Source organism: Sphaeramia orbicularis, chromosome 22 (assembly GCF_902148855.1).
Source record: "Sphaeramia orbicularis chromosome 22, fSphaOr1.1, whole genome shotgun sequence".
In the NCBI taxonomy this organism is placed as follows: Eukaryota; Metazoa; Chordata; class Actinopteri; order Kurtiformes; family Apogonidae; genus Sphaeramia; species Sphaeramia orbicularis.
Genome location: NC_043978.1, coordinates 45,808,542 through 45,835,064, shown reverse-complemented (window position 1 = coordinate 45,835,064; position 26,523 = coordinate 45,808,542).

The window sequence follows — 26,523 nt, the reverse complement described above, 5'->3', positions numbered from 1 at the left end:
ACCTACCTTTCCCAAAATGTAATGTCATCAGTGTATCAATTGCCTCTATATGTGCCAAGTTTGAAGTGATATGAAACAAAATTAATGTTTTATAGACATTCACAATGTCGCCTATTATAAGTAAATGGGAAAAAAAAGATTTGAAAAATTCATCAAAAATTTGAACTTTGACCTACTTTTCCCAAAATGAAATCAGATCTATTTTGGGTCACTATCAATCTATAAACCCAATTTGGTATGAATTCAACCAGTAGTTTTGCTGCTCAAGTATTAACAAACAAACAAAGAAAAAAACAAGTGGTTCCAGGCACAACAAACCCCGCCCCTTGCACATACCATAGCTTATTTTGGCATCAATCCAGGTGATGTCATCATGTCCATGCATGTGCTGATGTCAGCATATCAATTGCCTCTATATATGTACCAAGTCTGAAGTAAATTGTAACAAAATTGATGTTTTTATAGACATTTGAAATTTAACCCATTATAAGTAAATGGGAGAAAAAAAGATTTTAAAAATTCATAAAAAATTTGAACTTTGACCTATCTTTCCCAAAATGTAATGTCATCAGTGTATCAATTGCTTCTATATATGTGCCAAGTTTGAAGTGATATGAAACAAAATAAATGTTTTTATAGACATTCAAAATTTCGCCCATTATAAGTAAATGGGAGAAAAAAAACCTTTAAAAAATTCATAAAAATTTTAAACTTTGAACAACTATTCCCAAAATGTAATGACATGTATTCTGCCTTACTAGCAGTCTATAAACCCAGTTTGGTATGAATTCAACCAACAGTTTTGCCGCTGCAGACGTTTGAAATTTCACCCATTATGAGTAAGTGGGAAAAAAAAAAATTAAAAAATTCATTAAAAATTTGAACTTTGACCCACTTTTCCCAAAATGTAATCAGATCTATTTTGGGTCGCTATCAATCTAGAAACCCAGTTTGGTATGAATTCAACCAATAGTTTTGCTGCTAGAGTGTTAACAAACAAAGAAACAAACTGAACCAAAAACAATACCACTTTCCTCCACTTTGGGGGGCGGGGTAAAAATACAAGAAAAACACATGTAAGATGGAAGAAACATATATTTTAGAGCATTAGACCAACATAAGTGCTGATCCAGACCCCTGTCCACATCCACATTATCCCTTTGAACATCATACCTTACATTAGTACCATTACTTCATGGTACCTAACAAAGCAGGTCCACTCACTGTTCATGCAGAGGTGGACCTTACAGACCCTGGAGACCACATTGGACCTGAGATTGTTGACTCATTGTCCTCACTGGAACTGTTGCGTTCAGTGTCTCATAATATATGTGAAAATGACCAAAAATAGTCACTTTCCCGATAAAGGGTTAATACGCGAGCGCAGCTTTTGTTGCCTGCCTGTGTGCGAAAACATCACCCATGCCTTTAAATGCAAAAAATCAGGTCGTAACATTTTTGTGTATATTGCGTTGTAATCTTCTGAGATCAAGTGGATCGACAGTGAAGTGTACGTACTGTACCCTGGATGCTCTATGACAACGTTCATATTAGCATCCAGCGTGTAAAACAAAAAAAAACAAAAAAAGAAGTGGAAATGTGACGGGATGAACTCGGGGAAAATAATTATCAGCGCTGATGATGATAATCACTTCAGAGAGCATTGTCCTGCTCATTTTGGATGTTTTTTTTTTTTACTGAATCCGCACTGCCTTTGAACGCGTCTAACTGTCTTTTCATTGTTGTTATTATTATGTTTGATCACTGATTATCACTGTCACTTATTAAGTTCAATTTGTTATTGTGGAAATGATTAAATGAATCGCCACTTGAATGTGTGACAAAAGCCTCAACACTTAACAATGATTATCTCCTCTTATTAGTAACCATTCCTCAAATCTCAATCAAAGGCTCTCGCTCCGGTTTTCTTTTCTTTTTTTTTTCTTCTTCTTTCCTGAAAGTCATCAAATGAGAACTGAAAAAACCAGCCCCAAACTTCCAAACAAGCCTCTCCGGGCGAGCGGGAAGGGAAGGAAAAACACAGTCGTCGGTAACAAACGAGAAAGGACAAGTTTCTATTCTGAAGTACGAACTAAAAGGTATGCAGATGTCTTTTCTTCTGCCTCTCATCCCTCTCCTTCCCAGGTGACAGGTATGTCAGGGCCCTGAAAGCCCTCGCAGTATAATTACACGCCATCCTATCTCCCCCCAGCAAAGGAGGTGTTGCTCGAGCAGGAGCGTCGTGCTATCAGATCCCTGCGACTCAAGCAAAGGAACCCAGGGGAATGCATCTTTAACAAAGCCCATCTCCTTCGCCTTTAAATATCTCTAAGTGCAAACCCCCCTTACCACCCCCACCCATCCCTCCGAGCCTTCTCCATTCTCTGTTTCTTCACCTACAGATTTCTGAAGTTGCCTTGTTTTATTGTTTTTCTTAAGATGATGTTTTGGAGTCGGGTGAATGGCACCAAAGTCTAATGATGAACATCCTGAGTGTCTCTCAAGGCCCGCTTTGTGTCTCTGAGTGATTGGTCGGATGTCTGCGAGGCCTCTTTAATGGGACGTCAAATCCAAAAGGCGGTAGAAGGAAGAAGTTCATATGAAACAGAAAGAGGAGAAGCTGCTCTCTCTGGTCCTCAGAGGTGTCGGCATACGGCACAAAGATGTTTGAGTCAATTTAGTACATGAAGTATGATTGGAAGAATGAAGGACGATCAGTGAACAAAAATCTGGAAAATAATAATAACACTGGTCAACAACAAATTTATTGTTTAAGTTTTTTGAGCTGATTTAGGATAATTTTGGTGTGCTGAATCCAAAAATCACATTAATTTTGCTCAATCAGGTCAACTTTCTGAACTATGCTACATATTGGCTTTTTAATATTTTTGCTTACATTTATGGGCATTTTCACATCATATGATACAAAATTCTTTCATATTTCTTGCAATAAACGAGTTCTGAAGATTCTACTTTTGCCAATTTATGATTAAATGTTTTTTTTTAATATTACAGGTGAATGAAATGGCTTCGACTTGAAGATCTTGCAAAAATAAGCCTGACGTATTCTGCTACATCTGCAGTGAATACACCATTGTACCTAACAGGAATCAAGTCACAAGTTTCATAAAGTGTGCTTACCAATCTTATTTTGGTATTATTTTGGTCATTGTGGTATTATTTTGCACAATGACGATTTAATGTTCAATTTACATGTACTTACCTTTATCAGTATCTATTATCCAATTTACAGGAATTAAAGTTTGTAACACTTGATAAATACATCCTGTTAGAAAATGATTTTTTTTCTCTTGAAACCTATTTTGGGTGAGAACTATATAAAAAAATCAACTGATAAAGTCACAAAAATGTAATCAATTTTGTGAGAAGATCTAATTTTTCAAGATCAAATTAGCAAAAAAACCTGACCTGATTGAGGAAAAACAGATGTCATTTTTGAATTTAGCGGTGCAAAATGGTCCTAATTCAGTTGAGAAAACCTAGACAACTTGCAAAAAACATGTTTTTGTAACCCAGTGTAATCTGCATAAAGACCCAAACAGCCACTGGTGACCAAAACCATCTATGGATCTAAAATGTTTAACCCTTTGATGCATGAATTATGAGAACCTTAGTCAAGATTTTTTTCCTGAGTGTTTTTATTCATCTTTAGGCATTAAAAAAACAATATGACAGAATTTTTTTTTTATTTTTTTATTTTAACAGATCTCATTTTTATGGAGTTACAAAAATGTCCACTCAGCTGGACACCATGTGTTTAACCCTTTCATGCATGAATTATGAGAACCTTAGTCAAGATTTTTGTTTTTTTCTGGAGTGTTTTTATATCTCCTTAGGCATAAAAAAAAATTACGATCGAGTTTTGTTTTTTTCATGGAGTTACAAAAATGTCCATGCATTTAATTTTTTAAGTAAAGAAATATGTATTTAACTCTTTCATGCACGAATTATGAGAACCTTCGTCAAGATTTTTTTCTTCAGTGTTTAGCCATGAAAAAAACAATGCGATCGAGGTTTTTTTTTCTGTGGAGTCACAAAAATATCCATGCATTTAATTTTTGAAGTAAAGAAGCATGTGTTTAAAACCCAATATCAGAAAGTGATATGAAAACAATGAAATAAAAACATTTTTAATGCTGCTAATCTGATGTCTTCTCACATTTTAACATATTCTAATGCTAGTAATTACTCACCTCATGGAGATAATATGCAAAAAAAAACCTTCTTCTCTAACAAATAATTGATTTACACTCAAACATGTTACTCCAGATCAGGTTTATCAAAAACAGTAAAGTTACAATAATGATCTGAATTACAGTGTATAGGATGGTGCATAAGCGTCCACTGTGCTGGCTGATACGGACCTAAAACAACAAAACCCATTAATACACAAGAGAACAGCTGGAGAAGAACTGTCCTCTGCAGTGACCACAATGCATGAAAGGGTTAAAACCCAATATCAGAAAGTAAAGTGAAAACAATGAAATGAAAACATTTTTAAGGCTGCTAATTTGATTGTTTTCTCACATTTTACCATACTCTAATGCTAGTTATTACCTCATATAATATGCAAAAAACAACTCTTTTTGTCTAACAGATAACTGATTTACACTTAAACATGTTGCTGCAGATCAGGTTTATCAAGAACAGCAAAGTTATAGTAATGGTATGAATTGCAGTGTCATGGGATGTTGCATAAGTGTCCACTGTGTTGGCTGATATGGAACTAAAACAACAAAACCTATGAATATACAAGAGAACAGCTGGAGAAGAACTGTCCACTGGAGTGACCACAATGCATGAAAGGGTTAATTTTTGAAGCAAAGAAACATGTATTTAAAACGTAATATCAGAATGTGATAAACTGTGTGAAATCTATGAAATAAAACATTTTTAATGCTGCTAATCTAATGTTTTCTCACATTTTTACATACTCTAACACTAACTATTACTCACTTCATGGAGATAATATACTAAAAAAACCTTTTTGTTTAAGAAAACTGTTAATTACAGTTTAATAATAACTAGCAATTGATTTACACTCACACATGTCACTGCAGATCAGGTTTATCAAGAACATAAAGTTACAGTAATGCTATGAATGTCAGTGTATTATGGGATGGTGCATAAGCCTCCATTGTGTTGGCTGATATGGAACTAAAATAACCAAACCCATGAATATACAAGAGAACAGCTGGAGAAGAACTGTCCACTGGAGTGACCAATATGCATGAAAGGGTTAATAACTTCTGATCCACAAAAGCTATTAACCCATAAGGACCCAATGTGCCTTTTATGGCATTTTCTCTCTATTTAACCTTTCTTAAGTGATTTGTCACCATTTATTATAATATTATATCTGAATTTTGCATTTTTTCTGGTGAAAATCATCTATTTTCCTTTGTTTAATTGACTGATCATGTAAATGTTCATAAAAGCTCAGAGTAAAGTCAAAGGTTATTATATCAAAACAGAAAAAAAACTGAAGAAAAAGTCATTCCATCAGACTCCAACAGTGTCTAACCACTGTCATTGATCCGATCATGGGTTTTACTTTTGAAACAATGTTGGAGAAGATGACGGTGTTTCCAACGTCCAAATGGGTCATATCTGATGAACACGAAAAGATGACAAACTGTATTTTACACTAATTATTTACATGTATTGATGGGATTAGTGGATGAGGAGTTTAGATCATTTGATTTTGGTCGTTGGTTTGTGGATGTTTTGGGTTTTTACGGGTTAATACGTTGAAATATTTGGTGAAAAATCTTTTCATCAGATATGACCCATTTGGATGTTCAGAGGCTCTGTAGTTACTGTGAAAACACCGTCATCTTCTACAACATTGATTCACCAGTAAAAACAAAACAAAACTGTCATTTATCACTAGTTGGAACAATGACAGTGGATGGAGACACTTGGTTTGTGTTCATTTAATGACATCTTTACTGATAAAATTAGTATTTCTTCAGTTTTCTTACATAATAACCCTCAATTTTAATCTGCACGTTTATGAACATCTTGATCAATAAATGATCAGTGATTTAAATACAGGAAAATACCTGATTTTCACTTAAAAATGCAAAATACAGATATTATAACAAACTGATAAAACACTTAAGAAAGGTTAAATAGAGAGAAAAATTCAGGTTTGTAATTACCACAAAAGTAGCACAAAAGTGGGTCTTTATGGGTTAAGCGACTGCAGTCACCATGTGCATGTCCACTATTTACCACAAGATCTGTTTTTGTTGATATTTCACTATTAGCATTTTGTATCAACATAAAAAACATAAAAACATGAATCCACATCCTTGCAAATGACTCTTAAAGACAAGAAAAAAATGTATGTTGTATATACTTGTTTTATCTGTAATATAGACAAGGCTTTTTCTACGTTTCTTTGTAGTTTTGTACATTGTCAATATTTTTCAGTATAGTTTTGTGTGATATATTTATATTGTCTTTAGCAGCAAACACAAAGTGAAAAAACAGAAAAAAAAAAACAGCTGCTACACTGATTTTTGTTGTTCCTGTAACTGACAATCAAGACCTATTCTATTCTATTCTATTCTATTCTATTCTATTCTATTCCATATCATTTTTGCTTAAATTAGACTCCATTATCCTGAGTGTATTTCTTTACATGACCCTGACATAAGTGTAAAAAGTGAGCCTGTGGTGTTTAACCCTTTCATGCACAGTGGTCACTCCAGTGAACAGCTCTTCTACAGTTGTTCTCTTGTATATTATGGATTTTGTTGTTTTTTTGTTTTTTGCCTTTTTTACACATATCTTTTTTAAAGTTTTAAGACACTACATATCTTTTCTGACATGAATAGGTAACATTATGTAGATCTCTCCTGAGCATAAACCCCCAGAATCACAAGCCCTCTCCACAGTTTTCACACAATTTATCAGTAAATACATGTTTCTGTGCATGAAAAATTAAATGTGGTGTCCTGCCGAGTGGACATTTTTGCAACTTCATGAAAAATAGGTCCATAAGAATTTTGTTTTTCAATATTATTTTTTGTATGTATTTTTTTTTTTTTTTTTTTAATAATTTTTATTTATTTATTTATTATTTATTTATTTTTCAGAAGAAAATTTTCAATCGCATTGTTTTTTTCATGCCTAAAGACGAATAAAAACACTCGGGAAAAAATTTTAAGGTTCTCATAATTCTTGCATGAAAGGGTTAAAAACCTAAATCTGTGTTGGTAGTTCAGTCTTTAATCATGTCTAATATTTAATCTCTTCTAATATTTTGGCCAGTACAGCGTTATTTTGTCAGAGTGACTTTACCAAACTCTCCTTTAAAAGTTTGGTTTTGGGTTATACAGTAGTTTATCCACAGCATTACCACTTGGACATTCAAAGACCCGGGTTGTGGGTCGTCCTGGGTGGATTTCAGCACCAGCACATGCACTGTGAGAGATCTGGGCCTGGATTTACACTTTAAAATATTCACTCCAGCTTGTAATGAATGTGTTTCTCCACCACGTCAGGTGATTTTTTTTTTTTTTTTTCTAAATTCAATGGATTACTACTTTTCATTTACATTAGTCTTTGTTTTGATTTCTATATTTCAAGTCTTTTTCTCGAATATAAAGTGAAAAAAGGAGCTGTGACAACCTTACACCCCGACATTGAAAGCAAAAAAGATATGCTGTGACATGTTCGGGTCAAAACAGCCTGAGGCACTTGAATGCAATCATGAAAATGACTTCAAATATTCATTGGAGAGTATTCCTTAACAATTAACAGCATCTGTATACCTACCTCTCTTCAATTTATGCTCTTTTGACAGTTAGTTTAGAATAAAAGCCATTAATCCTGCAATTATTAGACTCTATATCAAAACGGCTTTCTTTTCATATTCTGTTTCTGTTTCTGTGGCACTGTTTCAATAAACTGATTGCTAGATTTCCAGCACTTAACCCCTTTAACCTCTTTACAAACACATGCTGTGCAACCAAACATTGTTTAAACCCTTTTTTGAAGCCTTTCCTGAACACAATGCATGTGACTAAATGATGCTAATTGGTCTAATTTGTACATGATACATAAAAAAAATGTAAAATACACTATGTAAGTCACAGGTATATGACACTGTAACATGTTCTGTGAGCACAACCAAGGTTTTAAGAAGAAATAGTATAGAATGCACTGGATTTATAAGAAAAAATAACATCACATACAGAGATTTACACACATTTAATGCACACGTATTTGTTTTGACACAACTGTAATGGTATTTATGTGTTTTTCAAATATATATGTATATGGTTTCCCTAAAAAAAAATCTCAATATGTAAATTTGAAGAAATCTGCATGAAAAGGTGCAGATACTGATATATGAAATGTATGTTAATAATTTTTGCTTCATATTTCTTTTGTTTTGCCTCTGAGCAACAAAGGCAAATAAAAACACACAAGAAAAAAAAATAGTGTACAGCTAATAATAGTGTGTTTATTGTATTATATCAGTGCAGCTCTAGAGTTAATTGGAAAAAAAAAAAAAAAAAAAGATATTAAATACAATATGTCAGGTGGGATTTGGAGAGAATGTTGGAGTTATTAAATGCCTCAATAAATGATTAGAATATGGTGCAATGTAGAATGAGTTTAAAGCTGCTCAAATGGATGAATTTTAAGTAAAAAAGTGAAAGTCATGGTATAAAAATAGAAAAGATAATTGAATACGGTCCTTGTTTGGGCTGGTCCTCTGAAACGCTGCAGCTCCAGTCTGGAGTCTCTGTAAGGTGTGAAGCGCTATAACCTAAGTAGGTCAAACTATCTGCAAAGAACGCAACTCCACAAACTTTCCATCATCGACGCCATCACAACGAGGGTGGGGCGGGGGAAGAAAAAACAATTCACTTGTCACAAATTTGACACCTTTCTCCTTTTCCAGAGGAGGAGGAGGAGGAGGAGGAGGAGGTGAGGGGAGAAAAGAAAAAGAAAAGAAAACTCCAAAGGACTGTTTCATTGTTCTGAAGTTTTCCCTCCCTTTTTTGCTTTGCCTATCGTTGCCACTGAAATCATCACTTACCTTGTCAATGACAAGCTGGCAAATTGCCAGACATTAAGGGGAAGTGCACGGGCCTGTCGAGTGTGTGTGTGTGGATGCAGGGTTTTGTTTTTGTGTGTATGGCAGGGGGTGACAGTGTAATGCCTGGTCCCAAGGGCAGCAGGCAGGATGCTAAAATAGCTTGTCGCTCACTTCGGCTCCAGCGCAGGATAAGGTTTTGGTTAAAAGGTTCCTGTATTTTTTTTTTTTTTTTTTTTTGTTCCCTCTGCTCATGAAAACCTGTGAAAACAGGAGCAGATTTCGTCTTCAGGGACCCCATTACAAGGCATTGTGAAATTATCCGAGCTTGATTAAACCTGCTGCGCTCTCAGACAAAACGATCTCTATAATCACAGCTGGAGAGACAAAAAGCTAAATCCCGTATGGAATAATAACACTGTTCTCCTTGCGTTTTCCCTAATTTGCAAAGAAAAAAGGTTCCTATCCATGGAGCGGAATTTTGGGGAAAAATGTACAGAACGGATAAAAGAGAAAAAAAAAAGTCAAACGTGTCCTTAAAATTTCCTCACATCACACAGTGGAGAAGCAACACCAACACAAGAAAGGAAAAAATCTCACGCCTGTAACACAGTGTGAGATTCAGAGACGCGCTTTAACCTGAGGACAGTATTTTTCTGTCTTTGGGATTCCTCTGATGCTTTTCCCATTCCTTATACAGTACGAGAGGCTACCAGATTGTGTTGCAGCTCGGCGGAGGAATAATCGCTACCAGAGCAAATTCATCTGTTTTGTGATAACGGTACGTTTCGGAGAAGTTGTCCGACACCTCAGCTCTGAAATGTTCTCTTATACGCTGTGATAAGTGCAGCACTACGGCCACTTGTCTGTTTAGTCAGAGAAATCTTTCCCTATATGTATGGAAATTTGCAGAAGGCCGTGAACATTCAACAATGCCCAAACAGACAGAAAAAGACAGAAAATAGTGACCCAAAAGGCACTGCTTTTGGTCGTACAGTCAGACTCTGGGCTGTTTGTATTTGGTGAAAACTGTCTTCTGATGTCCCTAAAACTTCATTTATTCTTTAAGAGTGGACCAAGTTGGACAGCTTGGCTAAAAGTCACAAAGTTCCCAATGGCAGGACATTTGTGTGGGTGGATATCTGGGTTAACAAAGCTGTTCATCTCCCATTTCAATCTGAAATTAACTGTATTTTTAACTGTGACCATGTAACAATGATTCTCTTTTTAATTCTAATCCTGATATTTTTCTAAATCTAACTAGAAACTTCTGCACCTGAATTTCAAAAAATGTAACCATATCTATCTTATAAAAGCCAAGTAGCCTCTGTGTGTGCGTGTGTGTGTGTGTGTGTCTGGGGATTCACACAAATTCCATAAAGAGCTGATTGCTGCAGTTTGTTATACTTGTGTATTTTTGGTCAAGGAACAGACTTGCGAAGATGACAAGTTGATAGGACCAATATTTTGGGAGATACTAATAATACAACGGCCTTACAATCATGTTACTATGCCCAGAATGCTTTGGCGGTGACTGCTGGACAAATGCGGTACAGCATGCACGAATACACAACAGCATGAAAACTACCACATGTAGAACCCATGGATCCCCACAGGTCAACGCGCTAGTTATAGTCGTATCCTGCTTTTCCAGGACTGGAACAGGGTGCATACTGAAATATTATTTTAATCTAGATAGTTGAACTCTTACATTTAATCACATATTAATCAGTAGTAGTTAGGATTCCTTTATTTCACTAGATTCGTTTGTTTCACTGGTTAATGGTAAAGTTCTTAGGACAGTACGGGTCACATCTTGGTTAACATACTAAACTGACAGTTTTATGAACACAGGACTTAGGTTTTACCTTAGGCACAATTTTAAATACACATGCCCACACAGGATCGTAAACCACAGGAGATAAGATGTAAGCACATTGTCAGTACAGGATTAAACATCTGTTTAACTTTAGAGTCAGGCGTCACCAGCCCATTGTTGTGACCCAACCCACTTAGCCCACAAGGGGTCAGCCCATGGTTTGAAGATCAGTTTACAAGGATTATAAAAGTGATGTGTGTTGGAATGTCTGGATCCATTTCTTGCTTGGTGTGTGGATCCTCAGCGCTGAGTTGTACTTTGTTTGTGGTCAGATTAAATGTACTAGCGGCATTGTACCCGTGGTGCCATTGTACGATAGCATGAGAGGCTAAAATCACCCATCATACCTCACAACATTTAAATACAGACATAAAATTGTGCCTAGTAAAAAGTCAGGTAATGTTTGTATTCATTTGGCGGCGATCGGGCGTGTGAAGGATTGTGGTGAGGTCGGACTTGGTCTGAGGTGAGCTGGGACCCGGTCGGTGGTGAGCTGGGACCTGTTCCAAAGTTAGCAGGGACCCGGTCTGTGGTGAGCTGGGAACCTGGTTGGGGTGAGCTGGGACCCGTTCCGAGGTTACCAGGGATCCAGTCCAAGGTGAGCCGGGACCCGGTCCGAGGTAAGCTGGGACCTGGTCCGAGTTGAGCTGGGACCCGGTCCAAGGTGTGCTGGGACCCTGTTAAAATCGCCCAGCATACCTCACAACATTTGAATACAGGCATAAAAGTGTGCCTTTGATCTCTGCATTTTACCCATTGTAAGTACCTAGCATTAGCATTAGCAACTAGCATTATCACATAGCGCTCATTAGTAGCAGTGAGCTGCCATATGCCGGGTTTCCACTATGTCGAAACGGCTCGACTTGACTTGACTCAACTCAACTCGACCTTTTTGCGTTTCCATTATGAAAAAGGACCTGGAATCTGGTACTACTTTTTTGGTATGACCATCACTGAGGTTCCAGGACTGGGGACCAGATACCAAAACATGACGTGTAAACACTGCAGACCACTGATTGGTCAGAGAGTCGTTTCTGTGACCTGCCGTTTTACAAAAAACAGATGTGGAAATTTATAGTATATATTGCGGTAGGTTAATCCACATGATGTCAGCCCGCAAAACTACACCATGGTCGGTCCAGGAGATTCAGATGTAAAAATTCAGCATGAGCTTGACGAGACAACACTCAACAAGCGAGTTTATCAGCAACTCTCTATGCTACAACACAGAAGTAACGTGCCGCATCGCTAAGACGTCCAGGTACTGTAAAGTCGGTAGTATCCTTGAAAGGAAACGGTCTCCAGGAATAGGACCTGGTACCCTCGGAGACCAATTTCAGACCTTCATCAGCACCATGGTCTGGGGCACCCATGTCACCCACATCAGACCACATATTAGGAGTACTGCTGCCAATAATACTGTATCTTCCGATCTTCTATTAATACCTTCAAGAATGATGTCCAAGGACAAAAGCACAACTTGGGGTTATTGTGTTCAGTTTGGTCAATAATTTGTCTGTTGATACAAGATGGTAATAACGAACTACAATGTAACCCTTGCGACCTGGTGGACGTGGATGTACTTTACGTGGAACTAATGTACATTTGCACTACATTCATATCAAACTGTATTTGCACTCTCCTTTTAAACACTTTTTTGTTCAAATTTATATGACTGTTTGTTTTACATGTATGTGTATGTTTGTGTATGTTTTTGCTGCTGACAACACTGTGAATTTCCCCATTGTGGGATCAATAAAGGAATATCTTATCTTATCTTACATTTCGATACATGCAAACACTCAAGAAATCATGGAAAGGAATGCTTCCAGGACCCAAAAAAGAGTTGGTTGGAGGTGCTCTTTGGAAAAAGGGATTCATCAAGTAGATGATAAACAGGAAGAAAACTCCAAGGCACTCTCTTTAAGCATTAAAATGCCTTTATTCTCACAGCATAGTCATCTATAGACCTTAGAATGACTCTGAACATCTCTGCCAACACATTTGGGTCAGTTTGTCCAAGTAGAGTTAGTGTCACACATGAACAAATGGGCAGTTGATCCAGTAGTGACAGGCAGCAGAACCAACCCATAAAGATGGGAGACGCTAAAACAGCACGTTGGTCCTCTGGGTGGTGGTGGAAGATGGAACAGTTGACCGACATCCTACTATATAATGCACGTTCTGTGTCCGTCTGATCGATGTTGCAGCACAGGAGGGCGTTTGTACAGATTTTCCTCAGCCTTCACAGGCCCGATCGCCGCCCAGCTCTCCATATGAATAGAAACATTACCTGACTATCTACTAGGCACAATTTTATGTCTGCATTCAAATGTTGTGAGGCATGCTGGGCGATTTTAGCCTCTCATGCTATCGTACAATGGCACCACGGGTACAATGCCACTAGTAAAGTATTATACACACTCTGCAGGAAGGAGTTTTCTGTTTTACCAAAGCACTTCCGCCTTAAAATACCACATTAACATGAAGCAGTTGGGGATTCTGCTAGCACTTCGGCTAACGTGTTGCCAAGCTTGCGACATATTGCAATATATATATGTTTGTATTTTGTTGCTGTATCTGAAAAAAAGAAACTGAGAACTAAATATACATGTTCATTTCAACGCTGAAAAAAACAAACACACAAAAAACAGAACTAAATGTGTTCTAAAGGTTAAAGTCAGTATTTAGTGTGACCTCTGACCTCATGACAAGAAGCAGCACAAACCTTTAGAAACATCTGACATGTGTTGAATGAAACCTGGAGTAAAAATATCTGAAAGTGAATGACAAAACTTTCATATTGTAGAACAAAAGGATGAAAGACATGTTAAGTGTAAAAGAAAGGTCACACTAAATATGACCACTTTAGTTTATAGAAGCTGTTTATTTCACTGGAACTTCAGTTTTTCCTGCTGTACATACTCCACTACGGATACATACTTATATAAAATATTTGATAATCTATCCTTTGTCACCTTATTTCATTCCTCTTTTTCTCCCTTTTTGGCTGAACAGCAGATAAAGATCAGCCTCACTCACTTCATTTATATCTCCCACCCTCTGCTTTATATGAAGGGTCACTGCATTAGAGACTGATTCATACAGACCCCTGTGTTGATCTGCATAGATATTCATGTATGAATGAACGCATGTATGTGGTGGGGGTCTGGGGTAGGATCTTTCAAAGTGTCCCCAAACAGTCAGTCATATCAAAACGTGTAACCGTTTGTTATAGAAGGTCAATTCCTTGAACTGTACATGGTGTAAATGTCTAGAAATCGTCTTCCTCTGATCTGAAATTCTGCCCATGTGGGACTTTCCCAACAGTCAGACAGATCTAAAAAAACAGGGCAAGGGTGGCTGGTTAAATTTTTTTTTTTGTGCTAATGAATAATATAACACCCACAATGTTGCTTTGTAATAAATCTACAATGCAACAGAATGATCCAGTCTGGGTCATATTTGGCTTCAATGAGACGCTGACAGTCGACATATCCCATGATTCCAACTCAGGATATCCACGCTACGAATGACATCCGACGCAGACGCCACCAGGAGGGCATAGCGATCTATTTGTAATGAAAATACATAAATAAAACATGCAAATTCCACCCCCCCAGTCTTGTCAAATGTGCAGAGTTAAGTCCTGATCAACTACCCCATCTACTACACATCCTCCGTCAGCGAGTCTCCGAAGGGCCGGAGCCTGTTCTTCCCTTCTGCATCGCTCTGCATTCATTTCCATTCTGCCCTCTTTTGCTTTAAAAATCCTTACAATTGTGGCCTCTTTTGCATTTGGCCCCTATCTACCACCCCTCCACCACCCCTCCCTCCTTTTCCAGGGATGGGGAGATGCTGCTGTCCATGTGCTTATTCAGAGAGAAATGGCCTTTTGTCTCTGCTGCTCCCCGTCACAGAAGGTCACGCAGGCTTACCCCCGCCGAATAAAGCCTCGGCCATTGTTATAATTTGCATTGATGCATAGAGAGGAGAGATAGAGGCTGCAGAGGGTGAGACGGTGTGTGTATGTGTGTGTGTGAGTGGTGTCGGGGTGGTGGTGGTGGTGGTGGGGGGGGGGGTCGGCGTTCCGTGAGGCAGGGCGGGAGGAGGTTATGCAGAGCGAGAGCGTCTTTGCATGGAAATGTGAGCAATGGACGGACGCCTTATTTTTTATTTATTTATTTTTTTCCTCCCCCTTCCTCGACCTCCTCCCCCTCCCACACCACACCACACCACATACATACATCCACACATCCATCCTGAACACCCTCCTCACCCACCCATGGGGGAATGAAGGCCTCTCCTCCCCAAGGTCAGTGTCAAGGACAGAGCAGGGCCAATTAGTATGCAGATCAGGGGTGTGATGTCGTTTAAGGGTATTGCTCTGATGCAATCACATTAGTTAGGCCAGGGAAGAATTCCCCATCTGACCTCAATCATACACGGGGCTGTGGGAGGAAGTGATGGGAGGAAGAGGGGAGAGAGGACACAGAGAGAGAGAGAGGAGAGACAGAGAGAGAGAGAGAGGCCGGGATCACCTGCGAACCATCCTTTTGATCACCATCTCCAGTCATTCGTGTTTTTTTCCTCATTCGTTTAACGTAGTGATGCAGGGCTACAGTGATGTCACATATGGACACATGAACTGACTGAGAGCGACTATTCACTCAGTTTTGTACATTTTGATGCTGATTTTAACGCTTAAAGACTCACAAGTATTTTCATCACAACTTCCAAATGATTTTTCTTGTCTTTCCCAAATGATTTACCACCATTAATTGTATTATTATCCTCTGCATTATGTATTTTTCAGTTAAAATCAGGTATTTTTCTATGTTTAATTTACTGGTCATGTAGAGCAGGGGGGTCAAACTCATTTTAGGTCAGCGGTCACATTCAGCTCAATATGATCTCAAATGGGCCGAAGCAATAAAATAATTACGGTGAAAAAAATTAAATTACTAGTGCTGTCAGATGATTAAAATTTTAATCAGATTAATCACAAGGTTGCAGTGGATTAATTTCAATTAATCACAATAAAATAATAATAATAATAATAATAATAATAATAATAATAATAATAATGGATTAGATTTCTATAGTGCTTTTCAAGGCACCCAAAACGCCTTACATTATTGATCCATTATTCATTCACTCTCACACTCTGGTGGTGGTAAACTACATCTGCAGGCTGACGGAAGCATGGCTACCAATTTGCACTAAATGGCCCCTCCGACCACCACCAAATATTCATACACCAGTGTGAGTGACACTGGAGGCAAGGAGGGTGAAATGTCTTGCCCAAGGACACAACGGCACATGACTAGGACAGAGCAGGATTCAAACCACCAACCCTTCGGTTATTGGATGAACTGCTCTAACTCCTGAGCCATGGCCACCCCAAATCTTTTTAATCTATATTAATCGCATTTCCATTTGCATGAGCAAACAGACTCAAGAAAGAAGGGAATATATCTGCACTTAACATGTTTATTAAACACCTTCAACAGTTTCAACAAAACAGCTGTAAACAACTGTTCTGTCTTGTGTTTTATTGTCCTCATATTTCCATCCAGAGGACCAACGTGCTGTTTAATGTCTTCCATCTTTATGGGTTGGTTCTGCTGCCTGTCACTACCACATCAACTGACCATTTGTTCATGTGCAACGGTAACTCTACTCGGACAAACTGACCCAAATAGCAGAGACGTTCAGAGTCATTCTGCGCAGAAGATGGGTTAACTGAGTTAACATTTTCAGATTAATGATGATTAATCATGATGATGGATTAATCCATGTTAATGTGTTAATTTTGACAGCCCTAATAATTACATTATGAAAATGTTTGCATCTACAAACTATCCTTAAAAATGTGAATAACATGAACAACTTGAAATGTCGTAAGAAAAATAAGTGCAATTTTAACAATATTACGTCTCAGTTTAACATTTACACATGTATATTACAACTTAGAGATCACAGTGGATCTACAAATATATAAAACATTTAGCAACAGGCAGACTATTGTTAAAAATGCATTTATTTTTCTTAAGATTTTTCAGGCTGTTCATATATGTTCATGTTAATCACATTTTTTGTGAAAGCATAGTTTATAAATGTCAACATTTTCATGTAATTTAACTTTTTTACACTGAAAGAAAGAGGAAAAAAAAAAAAAAACAAAAAACAAGGGTCTCCATCCACTGTCATTGATCCAACTCCATGGGTTTTACTGTTGAATCAATGTTGAAGAAGATGACGGTGTTTCCACGGTAACTATGGAGCCTCTGAACGTCTAAATGGGTCATATCTGATGACCATGAAAAGACGACAAACTGTATTTTACACCAGTTATTTACATGTATTGATAGGATTAATGGATCAACAGGTATTAAACAGTTTAGATCAGTATATATTTGGGTCTTGATGGATTAAACATGATTTGAACATAACATTCAGACGACCTCTGTGATGATCTTTAACATCTTATCTATGAACTTTCAAAATATGACACCATGTGACAGGATCTAAAATTAATGTAAGGATCTTTTTGGGAGTCAAGCAGCAGTTTGAGGTCCATTCACAGCAGCTTTACAGACTGTCATGAAGCTGAACAATGGACCAAACACTTTTATATCTGTTTAATTTTTTATAACGAATAATCATGTCACTGATTTCCCCCTTCATTGCATCATTGCATCATCATTAATAACCTGAACAACGATGTGAAACCAGAAATTTATGTCTCTGCAATGTCTCTGCTGATCATTAATACAACGTACAGAGGATCTACAACTGCACAACATATTTACTAACAGGTATAATATTGGTAAAATTGCACTTATTTTTCAGGTTGTTATTTGTGCAGATTATTGACATTTTATTGTGAAAGGACAGTTTGTAAATATAAACATTGTCATCATGTAATTTCACTTTTTTAACATTAACCCAGTGTTTCTCAAACTATGGAGAGCGTCCCTCGTGGGGGTGTGAAGGCTTGCCAGCGGGGTCATAGGATCACCCCTGGGTGTTTTTTTTTTGTTTTCTTCAGGTTAGAACATGTAGCAGGTGGAACTCATGTTTTAGTGTTGGAGCACCTGGACTCATTTCAGGGACGTACAACAAACCAATCTACTGCCATGGTGATCTGTCACTAGACTAGACAAAGAGTTTAGGTTTGGAGAACGGACAAGGACTGGACTGGAAAAGAAAAATGTGACATGTTTGTACACACTTCAATGTTCTGAGATATGCAATGGAAACAGGCTCAGTGTAGCCACTGATCTTGATAAAATGTTCATCTTTGTTACCAAAATGTGTTTGTTGTTCTAAAAAAAGTAACTTTACTGTCATAGTTATAAGATAATTGCGCATTTGATATTTCTATTGGGGAAATATTGTCTCAGAGCAGTGTGGTTGAGTTTATTTGTATTTAAGCAAAAATCGAAGTTATTTCCTCCGCCAAGGAGGTTATGTTTTTGCCAGGGTTTGTTTGTCTGTCTGTCTGTCTGTCTGTTTGTTTGTCTGTCCGTTAGTGTGCAACATAACTCAAAAAGTTATGGACAGATTTTGATGAAATTTTCAGGGTTTGTTGGAAATGGGATAAGGAAGAAATGATTAAATTTTGGTGGTGATCGGGGGTGGGGGGCCCACGGGGGGGGCCACTGATCAGCCTTGGCGGAGGTCTGCGCTCTCCGAGTGCTTCTAGTTTTTAAATTGAACAAAAAATTATTCAAGGAAAAGCAAAAAGTATTGTTACAATATTGATGTTTCTTTCAATAAAAGTTAGAATTACACCACTGGTCCAATGTTGTTGGGGTTGAGGGGGCGTCTGGAGATATTTCGTCCTCCAAAGGGGGGGTCCAACAGAAAAAGATTGAACCACTGAGTTAAATAGAGAGGAAAAATCATTTGGGAACTGCCACAAAAGTAACAGTGGGTCATTTTGGGTTAAAAAAGTTTTGGGTTAAAAAGACCAGATGATAGTCGTTTATTGTCATAGTTGATGATGATGTAAATATGTTAACAATATTTAATTTTTAATTCAAGTTCTTTATTTATATACATGTTTAGATAAATACAATTTTTTAAAAAAAATTTCTATTTATATTCTTCGTTTTCAGGTTTTTTTTCTACATGTCTTTTCTCTATGTGATTGCTTTTTGTTTGTTGGGTTAACTGTTAACTAACTTGCTAACTGTGAAATTTCCCCATGGTAGATAAATAAAATCTTATCTTATCTTATAGTTGTAAGATAGTTGCACATTTCCTTTTTATTTGGAAAAATATTGTCTCAGGGTGCAGTCTTGTTAAGTTTATTTGTATTTTCAAGGCAAAATCTAAGTTATTTTTAATTTGAACAAAAAATGATTCAAGGAAAAGCAAATAGTATTGTTACAATATTGATGTTTCTTTCAATAAAAGTTAGAATTGCACCTCTGGTACATGGTTGTTGGGGTTGACAGGGGGGCCTGACAGAAAAAGATTGGGAACCACTGCATTAAACCAAGAAGAAAATTCGTAGTCGTCATCATTTGTGGGTTATTATTCTGATATTTAATATCTTCAGTGTCATTTTTGCACTTTGCAAATTCATCCCGCGGACCGGATTGGACCCTTTGGCGGGCCGTTTCTGGCCCAGGGGCCGTATGTTTGACACCCCTGCTCTAAATCCTTGGAAAATGCACTCTACAAAGGGCTGGTATTTTGTGTCATCCATCGTCCATGCCGTCCAGATATGGAGGCTGCCAGTGGGACGGGCTTTGGGTCAGGATTTCCTCTTCTACAACACTGAGCGTTGGCCTCAGAGGGAAGATTGTAATTTGCCCCAACCCCTCCAACTGCCCCCCCCACATCTCTCCCTCTCTCTCTCTCTTGCTTTTTTGAGAAATCTATGTCTGGGTTGTAAATTTCTTCCAATTCTTCCTCTTTCACTCCCTCTATCTTTCTCCCCCTTGTCTGAATTAATGAGATGGGGTTTGATCAGGGCAGCCAAGTGTTCAGTGGGAAATCTCACAGCCCGCCTTGTGTCCCGTAATAGAATTTGCATCTAATGCATACATAAATCAAACATCTTTCTGGACATTTTCATATGCATAATGTCATTTCATCCTGTTTCTTTCCAAGTGGGGAGCTGTGTTGGGCTGAGGGTGGAGTGGGGTGGGGGAAAAAAAGAGGAAAGAGGGGGGTTATATGTAGGTGGCAGTGGGGGTATTGTAGTTGGTGCAGAGAGGTTATTTTGTTTTTATGTTTTTTTTTTCCATCTCTCTTTCTGTTTCTCACTTTTTTGACTCCCTCTTAATGCTTTCAATTTATTTTGCTGACTGTGTAGCCGTGCTGTGAAGCCATGCATTGGAGATCTTTGGGGTTTTGGTTGTCAGATACTTTTATTGAGAGATAAAAAAAAAAAAAAGAGAGAGAGAGAGAGAATACACATGGGTAAGTGTGTACGCGCACACGCCTCATCCGTGTTTGTGTGTGTCTGAGGCATGTTGATGGGTGTTCAGAAGGAGTAGTGGAGGCTGCTTCATCACATCTCTACCTTATTCTTGGGGGCTTTGTTATGTAAATGCAGGAGAAAAAGTAGCAGATTCAAAGTGCTTTCTCTTCACAAGGAGGTAGGAGATAAAAAAAAAAAAAAGCAAGTGACAAGGTGTCTTGATTGTCCTTAGTGCTTTGCTACTTCTGCGCTAACAAGGCTTGATATTGTAGAAATTCCATTTGCAACCGTCTCAATTTGCATGTCTCGGACAGTGCTTATGCGCACTATTAACTGTTCTTGCTTCTAACTTACCTACCGGCGACAGAAGAAAACACATTCGAATGTAGGACAATTAAATATACTGGACCAAATACGTCTGTGTTGAGTGTTGTATCCGTCTGATAACTATAATTGACACTCGCACAAACAAGACCGTGTTTGGATGCATATTTACATCTTTTCAGCTCCAGATACCCCACACAATACAACACATTCCCTAACGTTATATTTACTTCACTCCTACACTAGTAATTTTGTCCTTTAACTTGTAAGAAGTTGTAAGATACTTTATTGTCATTATACAGAATGCACAATGAAATTTAGGTGCACTATCAGGATACGGACTCATAAATAGTAATAGTAATAAATAGTAATAATAACTATAAAGTATAAAATATATAATCAAAACAAAATATGCATCACTCACATATCAACATCCATACATTCATTCCTTCACACATCCACTTAAGTAATTAAAAGTATTGTTTACATTCAAGAGGAAAAATAACAAATATTTCATGACTGGATATGCACAAATGTGACCATTTTTCTGATTAAAGGTATTATATAACTGTATATATGTGTGTTGTAACCAGCTTTGAACAGGTAAAAAATAATGGGAGAAGAAAAATGATATACCTTAATGCCTTCAACATGTTTTCTGCTAGAGGAAGTGACATCACAGGATGCAGGTGTCATGTTTATAGATAGATAGATAGATAGATAGATAGATAGTAGGCCTGTAACGGTACACAACATTTTCAGTTCGGTATGTTTTCGGTTTTCAAAGCCACGGTTCGTTTTTTTTTTTGTTTGTTTCGGTTCGGTACGGGAAGAAAGAAAACCCCTCAAAATGTCTATTGATGCATTTATGAATTTTTTACATTTTTCCCCCAAATTTTGGAGACAAGAGAATATAGAAAAACAGGAATAATATAATTCTGCTGCTACAAATCAAATAGAAAATAAAATAAATTATTTATATTACTAAATGTATTTTAAACATTAGTATTACACTTTTCCTTGAAAGGTAGTTTTGAACAAACAAGAAAAATCTAATCACAGTTCTGTCAGTTCACATTCTGCATAAAATAACAAAAAAATTCCACATGAAGTACAACATTAAGAAGAGGGTAAACTGGTATTCTGTTTAAACAAACTGAAGAGAAACACTGACAACACAATGAACCAAATTATTTATTTTAGGACAGAGAACAAACTTTTTCGGACACTGTGTATTTCTGTGTGCATGGGGGATTTTTTTTTTTTTTTTGTCGGAGCTGGGGGGTATACCTGGGGGGTGCGGTCAGTAACTAACGTAACGAACGCTGTCGTGGAATGAAAGTGAAACTCTACATACTTTCAACATTCTATTTATTCCTCTATTATACAGCATGCGTGATAGACAGACAGACAGACAGAGCTAGTGCAAGTGTTTTAGAACTACCGTAGTTCCTAGGGGCCAAACAACGTCCATCTTATTAACATCTCTTTCCTTGTTGTTGTCTTTCACCTGAACCTGAACTGATCCAAACTGGACTGGACTGATGGTGGAGGGTCTTCAGTCTCTTCCTTCCAGGTTCACATCATATTTGTTGGTTTTTTTTTTACCTTATATCAACTGCTAGTTCATATTTCGGGTCAATGTGTGCTCCCTCAATATGTCCGTGTAAAACTTGCGCAGATTTAACGTTCCGCATCAAACGACGTCTTTCCTTCCTTTTTCTCATCATACTGTGTCGTTTCAGTACAGCTGTGTACCGAACCGAACAGGTGTGTACTGAAACGGTTCGGCTCGGTACGTGTACTGTTACAGGCCTAATAGATAGAGGTTGGATGGATGGATGGATAGATGGATAATTTTGATAACTCTGCATCCCTACACATTTCCACCCATTGGAATGTTATTGTTCAAACAAAAGTGGTCTATCTGTACGATGTTGCCCTGAGGCAACAAATGAAAAACTACCATTTCAGTCTATAAATAAAGACCAAAAGTGTCTTTACTCAATCAAATATGCTTCTTCACATATTTGTTCACATCACAAATATTTTTATTATAATGTTATTTAAATTTCAGCATAATAAAAAGTGAAATTTGTCTTACCTTCTGCTAGCAGTGTGTCCAAGCCGACTGTGGTCCCAAAAAGGACTGTTCCAAACCCGCACCAACTTCAGATTTCATTGGTCACAAACTTCTCATCAACCTTTTGATGTGATGTTTTACTTAAAAAAAATTAAAGGGGTAGTGTGTGGGTCAAAATAGTGGTTTGTTGCCTGAGGGCAACAGCGCCATGCCATAGAGGATTTAACAAAAAAGCACTAACACCCTGGCAGTTTACAAAGAAATCTTTAAAACGGACTGAACTTACTCTCTGATATATTAATTTATTTATTTTTCTTAGATCTGTATATTTTAAGTTTTTATTATTAATATTATTTGTCTATTCTTCTCTGTCTCTAAGTCTTTGCATTTTAATTTATTTGTTTAGATGCTTTTTCCGTTTGACAACTTGATGTTTGTTCAAAATTTTTGTCTTGTTTGCCTTTATATTTTCAATAAAGTTGGGCAAAAAAAAAAAAAAAAAAAGAATTCTTTGGAGATTTTTGTGGAGTTTTATAACAGAGTTGACCAGAACGTACAGACAGACAAAAAACATATTTATTTAATACTGAAATTTCACATAATACAGAAAACAGATATTCTGTGCAATTGATTTTATTGATGTTATTAGAATGAGCAAAAAAAAAAAAAAGAAAATTATATTAAATCATTTTAATTCAAGTTCAATGTATGAATCCTGAGCCGAAGACAGTCAATTGTGGATGGGGTGGGACTTCTTAGGTTAATATTTTCAGTATACGTTTTGACAAAAATATACAAAAAGCATTATTATTTGTTATAGTTCAATTCTATTAGTAGTATTATTAAAAACTGATTCAATACAGATTTATCTGGAGAGAAAAAATGAAGCATGTATCTGGGAGACGTGAAATTTACTCCGAATTCTGAAACGATCCATATATATCTTTTAAAATTACTCACATCAATTAAAACAGAGCAAGGTGATGTTTGTTTTTCTTCTATTAATGTCAAACTGCAGCATTTTCAGTCTTTGGTCGTATAGTCCTGCAGGTTTTTACCAAAAACCAAAGGCTCAGTGATGCTGAAACAGCTGAGTGTTGTAGTTTAAGGCAGATGTGACTAAAACAACAGGAATTTATGCATTTGTTGGGACTGTTTTCAGTGGTGGATTATCTTCATGTTGTGTTCTAACCAAGAATTCATGCAACAGAATGTCCCGTCTTTTTATTTTTCTCTATTTCTTTTCAAAACCTTTGGGTTCGGAATGAATGTTTAATTTTCAGAAAAATGTACTTCAGTTTTTTAAAGGAGCACTTTAGTAAGAATTCTGTAAAAGATGTTACAGAGAAACAGGGAAAGAAATGCATTCAAGCAGATGTGATTTTTTTGTATTTTGTGGTATTCTGCAGGTACCTTCACTGTCACCATCATGGACACGTTCATATATTACACTTTAATGTTGAAACCTTTTATCTCCACTGACGGTCTTTTGTCTTTGGTGCTGCCTAAAGCCCAGTCCTGCATGTTTAAGGCCCGTTCATGTTCTATGGTAAAGACGCATATGAGTACGGACTGTGGGAGTTTGGGGCTCCGAACCCCAATGGAGAATACAGAGCAGTACCACCAGGAACCATAGGGGGCAGTGTTGAGATCTGAAGAGAATAATTACCACTTTGAAACAGTGACTCTGTGAGTTATTTATATGACAACTACCCTTCTGAATATCAACATTAGTGTCCACATTTGTAATGGCTCCTCTGTTGTCACCATGTTTGCTATTATTTGTCGCTTTTCCATTGGACATCTGTGCAAAACTTTACAGATATTTACTAAATGTCGAAAAAACAGAAGTATGTAATGTCAGTTTTTCCATTAAATCACCAATGCAATGATTTGTTTATTTATTTTTGCGAGATGACACGAGAAGTCATTCCATAAACATGGCGATGAACGTAAATATAGTGTTGATTTACAGATATATTCATTATTATTATATATTATCCCACTATCTCGTACTAAATTAAAAAATGATCGGGTTTCCTGGTGTGCCCACACATACCACGACATGTTTCTTCTTCTTCTTCTGTCCGTCAACATCCGTTTTTTTAATTCACCTGACTGTGAAAAAAGGTCTTTCCATTGCAGTTTTGCGTGATATACCATTTGCGCTACGCCGGAAAAACCACCTCTTGCCAGCGCAAAAATTTGTAATCAAAAAATTAGACTTTTCGCGAAATTTACATTTTTCCATTAGGTAAATTTTTATGTGCAAGTTATATTTGCGCAATTTGAGGGTCAATGGAAAAACAACTATTGACTTTCTTCTTCTTCTCCTCTCCTTCTGACAGTCTTGTAGTGTAAAATAGGTTTTAAGAGAAAAAAAATCATTTGATCACTTGATTCCTGTTAGGTACAATGGTGTATTCACCGCAGATGTACCAGAATACGTCAGGCTTATTTTTGTAAGATCTTCTAGTCGAAGCCATTTCATTCACCTGTAATATTAAAAAAAACATGAATCATAAATTGGCAGAAATAAAATCTTCAGAACTCATTTATTGCAAGAAATATGAAAGAATTTTGTATCATACGATGTGAAAATGCCCATAAATGTAAGCAAAAATGTTAAAAAGCCAATATGTAGCATAGTTCAGAAAGTTGACCTGATTGAGCAAAATAAATGTGATTTTTGGATTCAGCACACCAAAATTATCCAAAATCAGCTCAAAAAACTTAATAAATTTGTTGTTGACGAGTGTAATAAACAGTCCTATTTACATATACAGGGTGGGGAAGCAAAATTTACAACGAACATTTAGTTGTTTTTTCTCAGCAGGCACTACGTCAATTGTTTTGAAACCAAACATATATTGATGTCATAATCATACCTAACACTATTATCCATACCTTTTCAGAAACTTTTGCCCATATGAGTAATCAGGAAAGCAAACGTCAAAGAGTGTGTGATTTGCTGAATGCACTCGTCACACCAAAGGAGATTTCAAAAATAGTTGGAGTGTCCATAAAGACTGTTTATAATGGAAAGAAGAGAATGACTATGAGCAAAACTATTACAGTCTACTCTCGTTATACCGCCAACTTCCGTTCACGGCCAAATTGGCGGTATAGTGAAAATGGCGTTACAACGGGTTGCGTCCATAATGTGCATGTCTTTACTATATGATGTCTATGCTGCCTCCGTTAACCCGTTCTAATTGCGTTTCTAAATAAATCTTGATTCTATTATGTTGTAAGGGATCATTTAAAGTGGGGAAACATTTTAAGCATTATTATACCGTGTCGGGAAATGAAACCCCATCATCTTGAGGCTTTGGCTTAATCCCACGTCCTCTTCCCGACATCCTGACCTACTGAGTGTTCTGCGATAAATGAACGGTGGCCGTTCTGTAGCCCTACTCGTAGCTTGTCGCGATCAGCGTCTGGCGCGTTTGTTTCAGTGCATTGTTAAAATTTATGTGTACTCGATGGCAATCACGCTGGCGGTATAACGGTCGGGAAATCAATGGTATAAGTGTTGTTTGTGCATGGAACTGGGCTGGCGGATGGCGATAGGCGGAAATGGCGGTATAACGGCGGGCGGTTTAACGAGAGTAGACTGTACAAGAAAGCCTGGAAGTGGAGGAAGCAACAAAAAACCTACCAAAGCTTTTATTAAAGCTCTCAAATCCAAAATCCTAAAGGATCCAACCAAATCC